This window comes from Lactuca saligna, chromosome 4, assembly GCF_052625555.1.
Source record: "Lactuca saligna cultivar CGN05327 chromosome 4, ASM5262555v1, whole genome shotgun sequence".
In the NCBI taxonomy this organism is placed as follows: domain Eukaryota; kingdom Viridiplantae; phylum Streptophyta; class Magnoliopsida; order Asterales; family Asteraceae; genus Lactuca; species Lactuca saligna.
The window spans coordinates 82,688,685-82,695,302 of NC_136420.1; the positions used below are offsets into that span (position 1 = coordinate 82,688,685).

Here is a 6,618-nt window from a genome sequence, read left to right on the forward strand (position 1 = left end):
TTTGCTTACATATCAATCATATAATGATTCATAATTCTTAATAATAATAATAATGGAACCTAATATTATGTAATGACAATATCAATTATTTTCTTTTTCTTATTATTGCATTGTCCATTGAAAGCTACCCGATTATAACATTTTACTGCAATGACTTTGTGATATCACAAAATTTGTCTCGTTATTAAGACTTTAGCAATGGAAATATAAGTTTTGTTGGTATTCTTTTCTATTGGTTATATCTACGCTACAAATTGTAGTTTATTTTCCAATTTTATGGAATATATAGTTGTTCTAACTATAGAAAAACACCAATGATAAGCATATAATGGTTTTAACCTGCATTATATACAATCCTATTTTACCGAAATCTATTTTCATGCAAAAAACCCAACTCACCAATTTGTCACCTCTAGTTTTAATAATTTAACATTGTTTATCTTTAGCTTCTCTATAAATACATAGGGAAGGTAATTAAACCTTTATTGTTTGCCTTGATTTACCCTCCTCCTTGATCTTAACATGTTTGATCTTCAAATTATCACTTTAACAGTGTCCTTATAGCTTCAGATGCACCTTGTGTACTATAGGAAGGTTGCTTGGTTTACCTTTTATGTGATCCACCTTTTAAGCTGCAAAGATTAAATGGAAAATATAAAATATAAGTTCAAGTCTATGATTTTTTTTAAAAAAAGAACAACTAATATTGGATGCTAACCTTCACTTGGATAGGAGGCCATGAACATTCATTAGAAACGGAGAAGATAAGATCACTAAAACTTACATCCAACCCAATTTCATATATTTCTTAACCTTCAAAACCCAGAAACCATAGACACACCATTGACACAGAAGTACCTTTGGATGAAAATCAATTAACTTAAGCAAGGAAGAGGAGTGACGTGATGTATATTCAAGATGACAAACGGTGACGATTACATGTAGTCTTTATGAGTGGAACAAAGAATTCAAACAAACAAAACCACAACAGATGTCAAATGGAACCCCAGAAGTAGAAAAAAATGTACAAAACAAAGAAAAAGTGGAAAAAAAACCCCTAAAATTAAAGTCCTAAACAATCACTAAATATACAATCTCATGCCTGGTATACTATACACGAAATCGAGATCCATCAAAGTCACTAAAATTTTTACTAGTAACACATTAATAAGAAATATAATATATTAGTAATTTCCCACATTCCAGAAACCTAATTCAAAGTGAAATATGTACAATTACCATAAATACAGAGCAACATTAAATGTATTCTAGCCGATGTAAAAAACTCACCTTCACACCTTAATGCAGGGAAATGAGAGTGACAGGAATTATCGTTAAACCTATTGATCAATACTTCGATGTCTCCATATGTGCTACAGTTGCAAAACATAATTTATTGGAGAAAGATGAACAGGATGGGTGCTGGAGCAAGAGAGCGCCTTTTCATCAACAACATCGAATCGTAAGTTGTATTCAACCCCAACCTATCGAAGAAATCAGCAAGGACGTAATATTTGACGAACTTTGAGTTTGTAGAGATGTTCCCGCAACCACCGGCTCTCTAATTTCCAAAACCATCTGAAAAAGGTTTCAACCAAAAAAGAAAACGTGAAAAGTTTGAAGTCAAAATCATGGACAAAATCGGGCTTCAAATCGAACCCTAAGTCAATAGAAGGGACGAAACCCACAACTTGTACATCAAATTACGAAATTGAAAAAGGAAATGTTGAAATCTAATTATCTCATCGCAAACATAGAAAGGGAGCGAATACATACCTGTGTTTAGGAGTCATTGTGTGTGAGAATCTAATAGAATAAGAGAGAAAAGAGCATGGTCGGGAATGGGTAGCGATGACATGGAAAGATACCAGAAACGTAACTGTTGTGTTCATCTGTATCAAATCTGAATCGAACAACCATCTCAAATAAAAACAATGTTTCTCTTCTATGCGTTCTATCGGTTCATTTGTGGAGTCAATGTCTCCATGGCATCGTTCAGGAAATAGGCGACGTGGCGTAAAGCGAACAGCGTAAAATTGCTGTAAACGACACAAGAAAATTAGGGCTTTTATATATTCGACCCCAACACATCGAAGAAATCAGTAAGGATACAAAAGGATGTAATAATGATGAATTTTGAGTTTGTAGATATGTACTCGCAACCACCGGGAAAATCAGGGACAAAATCGAGGCTTCAAATCGAACCCTGAGTTAACAGAAGGGAAGAAAATTAAACAACACGTAAAACAAATTACGAAATCTAGAAGGGTGATTTATCAATAAAGCAAATTACCGCATCGCTCGTTGTGTGTGAAAATGAAATGGAAGAGGAGAAAATAGAGACTGATCAGGAATGGTAAGCGAAGGCACTGGAAATTTATATGAACATTGAGTTCGAGTACAACCACCGTCACCGATTAGGGAACTTTTTTTCTATGGACGATGTAGTCAATGGTTTTGTTGCAGCCAAAGGAGAAGTTATGGTTTATCAAGAACAAGAATGAATAGGGAAGGGGTGGACGATATATATAGAGAGGAAACGACACATTAACGCATGAGTCGCTATGAATGGATTTCGAATCAGTGTTGATGTCCATAGCGTCTTTCAGAGTAGGCGACGCGGCGTATAATAAACCATGTTAAATTCCTGTAGACGGCACCAGAATGAAAGGGCTTTTATATATAGTAATAATATATATATATATATATATATATATATATATATATATATATATATATATATATATATATATATATATATATATATATATATATATATGGTTTTGGTGTTTGTTAATTCTACCCAATAAAGAACACAGTTATTAGTATATTTATTTGACATACATTTTTTCTAGGTCAATCATGAAAATGAAATCGAAGAAGGAAAAACCATTCTTGAATCAGCCACTGATGCCCTTGCTTTCATTGATCTTTGGCAAAAATCATAGTGGATTTGTAAGAGGGGTTGTCACTGGAGTCATTCTAACTAGATATTGGGATATGCCTCGATCCAAATCCTCATCAAAAGAAACAATTTATGTCCTTCAGCAAAAGCTACAAGAGCAAATATATACAGATAAAGATCTGAGGTGCCAAGTTGAGTATCTGATGAGTTTGGCAGTTCCTTCTATCGTTAATCTTGCAGACTCTCCAATACTAACACTCCACCTCCAACAAAGGCTCCTAAAGAAAAAGTAAGTAAGTGAATTTTTTTAAGTTAGTTTTAATAAAATGGGTTGTTAATTAATGCATTCATCACATATTGTCTTCCCAGAAAAGGAAAAACAATTATGTGGGTGAATCGACATCTCAAATACCCTCAGGTGGAACACCATGTTAGTTAATTAATACAATAATATATTTTTTACAGTTCCTTTCCAATATTTTTAACAATATTTCGTAGACTAAACATGCTAAACTATTTTCAGGAAAGTTTGAATGAGGGTGAAGAAACTGTTACAGCTACGTGTCAGGAGCCACAAATTAGGAATTCAACTGGAAAAGGAATAGCAACACCTCAACCCAAGACACTACAACAACTGAACAAAGTATGTGTATTCCACATGTTTACATATATATACATGTCAGTTAATTAAACTTTATACTTATACATTTATTACTAATATGTGCATGTATATGTAGACGATAAAATGTCCACTGTCAGTGGGTCAACGTAGCAACATTGTTGCAAAGGATTTGGTCACGTATTCTACCCATGAAAACCAGAAAATACATGGAAAGCCAATGACGGCTGATTACTATAGAGTTTATATGGATGAAGCAATAAAGCCATCCACATGTGTACCAAAGTGAGATAACAAACGCCCATTAAGAGTTAAGAATGCAATATGTTCTTTTGTGGCCTGGGAAAAATATATTGTAATCCTGGATCCTAAGGTACTTTATTTGCATAAGTTATATTAATATTTACATTCATTAATTAACCACTATAATATTTATTTAAACGATTATATTAGTTAATTACATACACTAATTAGTTAATTACATACACTAATTGTTTAACATCTATTTTAATTTATGTCGTTACAGGATCCAGATATACATATTGTTGAAGCAAATAATAAAATACAAAATCTCAATCATTTACAAGTAGCCCATTAATTATTCTCTAGCAACCACGCTAAGGAGTGCAACACCTATTTTAATTTAAGTAGAGTTTAGTTTATCATTATATATTTGTATGTATGTTATTGATGTAATAACTTTTTAAGTCCTGTTATTAAAAAATAGTTTTTTATTACATTATATTTTATATTCCCGTTTTTGTGCTTCATAGTAATGAAATATGGCCAATATATGTGCAATTAAATTAAAAAGAAAAAACATTCTACAATATAATTAATGAAAAAACATATTGTGACGGGTTAAACATATCACTTTATGTAAACAATACTAATGATAAATGATTAGACATGTTAGGAAAAATAATTTATCCTTACAGCTTAATTACATTTCTGTCTCCAAATGTCAATAATACCCACAATAATATTTAAAAACTAGTTTATAACTCGTGGGAACCAAGGTTATAAAATTAATTAAACTTTAATAGTTAAAATTTAAAATTATTAATAACTTATTTTAAATAAATTATTAATTAAGAGGTTTTTTTAGTTATATAAAATTATAATCATTGCTTTAAATAAATATGTAAAATTATACCACTTTATAATTTGTATTAATTTTATTTTAATTTTTATTCTAATGTTGTTAATTTAATGTAATTAGAATGAGAAATTTAAAATTTGAAATTTGAAATCGAGAATCAATATGTTGACAAATGGTATGCATTAATTATAATTATAAAACATAATAAGGTGAAACATGGCAAAAGAAAAATAAATTTTTGCATTAATTATGAGGCTTAATATGGTGACACATGTCAAAAGGACATTAAAAACTACTCTTTTATTAGAATAGGGAGATGGGCACCATAAGTAAACACTTATGACTCTATATGAAAAATCACATCACTATAGGTATTTTATGTTCATCATTTAAGTGAGTAAACGTTCACAATATTCACGTTATAATATTAAAAATGTCACTAAAAATGATCAACAATCATAATAAAAGAAATAACATGTTCGTATATATCATTTTTTGTGACGTCTTAATTTATTTATTTGTCGGTTTATGTAAGCAATAGAAATGATAAACGATTAGACATGTTAGGAAACATAATTTATCCTTACGTCTTAATTACATTTCTGTCTTCAAAAGTCAACAATGACCGAGATAATATTTATAAACGGTCACCATAAGTAAACATTTATCATTGTATATAAAAAAACACATCATTAAAAGTATTTTATGTTCACCGTTTAATTGCTTGTGAGTGACTAAACATTCATAATATTCACGATATTATATTAAACATGTCACTAAAAGTGATCATTAATCATAATAAAAGAAATAGCATGTTAGTATAGATCATTTTTGGTGAGGTAGCGATTACACATGTTAGGAAACATAACTTATCCTTCCATCCTAATTACATTCGTGTCTCCAAAAATCAACAATAATCGTGATAATATTTATAAACGGTCACCGTAAGTAAACATTTATCACTCTATATGAAAAAACACATCACTACACATATTTGATGCTCACCGTTTATTTGCTTGAGAGTGAGTAAACGTTCACAATATTCACGATATAATATTAAACATGTCACTAAAAGTCATCAATAATCATAATAAAAGAAATAGAACGTTAGTATAGATCATTTTTTGTGACATCTTAATTTCTTTATTTATCGGTTTATGTAAGCAATATTAATGATAAACCATTACACATGTTAGGAAACATAACTTATCCTTACGTCTTAATTACATTTGTGTCTCCAAAAGTCAACAATGGTCGCGATAATATTTATAAACGGTCACCGTAAGTAAACATTTATCACTCTATATGAAAAAATACATCATTATAAGTATTTTATGTTCACCGTTTAATTGCTTTCTTGCGAGTAAACGTTCACAATATTCACGATCTAATATTAAACATTTCACTAAAAGGGATCAACAATCATAATAAAAGAAATAGCATGTTAGTATAGATCATTTTTTGTGACGTCTAAATTTTTGATTTGTCGGTGTATGTAAACAATAGTAATGATAAACCATTAAACATGTTAGTAAAGATAGCTTATCATTACTGTTTAATTGCATTTGTGTCTCAAAATGTCTACAATGGCTGAGATAATATTTATAAATGGTGATCATAAGTGAACATTTATGACTCTAGGAAAAAACACATCACTATAAGTTTATTATTAATCACGGTTATCAATATAAGATAAATATATCTCCAAAAACACCCTAGCATATAATGACGGGTTTGACCTATAATAACGGGTTTTCATGAGTATTACTCACTACAATTGAACGATAGTATAACTTTTCTTCAATGACGCGGCCTTTCCTATCATGCTCTTAAAAAAAGCCCAGCATAAAATGTCTTTAATGATGGGTTTTATACGTGGGTAAAGCCCAGTTTTTTACAAGTGTGCATTCTAACCGTTGTGACTTATTAAAAATTCATTCAAATCATCATTGGATGTTGCCAAGTATATAAAACTACCATCAATCTCATTAT

The 6,618-nt window shown here is 30.3% G+C and overlaps 1 long non-coding RNA gene across 4 annotated transcripts; it reads right to left on the reverse strand.

Annotated features, from left to right (window-relative positions):
* Positions 1–318: 318 nt before the first annotated feature.
* LOC145042243 (uncharacterized) lies at positions 319–2,644 on the reverse strand. Of its 4 annotated transcripts, none has more exons than XR_013680610.1 (5): positions 2,294–2,644; positions 2,157–2,206; positions 1,777–2,039; positions 719–1,578; positions 319–632 (listed from the first exon to the last, which is right to left on the reverse strand). It is a non-coding gene; the product is annotated as an uncharacterized LOC145042243 (long non-coding RNA). The 4 variants fall into 4 exon arrangements; XR_013680611.1 differs by having other exon boundaries at positions 1,777–2,065; XR_013680612.1 differs by having other exon boundaries at positions 719–946; positions 1,291–1,578; positions 1,777–2,206.
* Between the last annotated feature and the right edge of the window lie 3,974 nt (positions 2,645–6,618).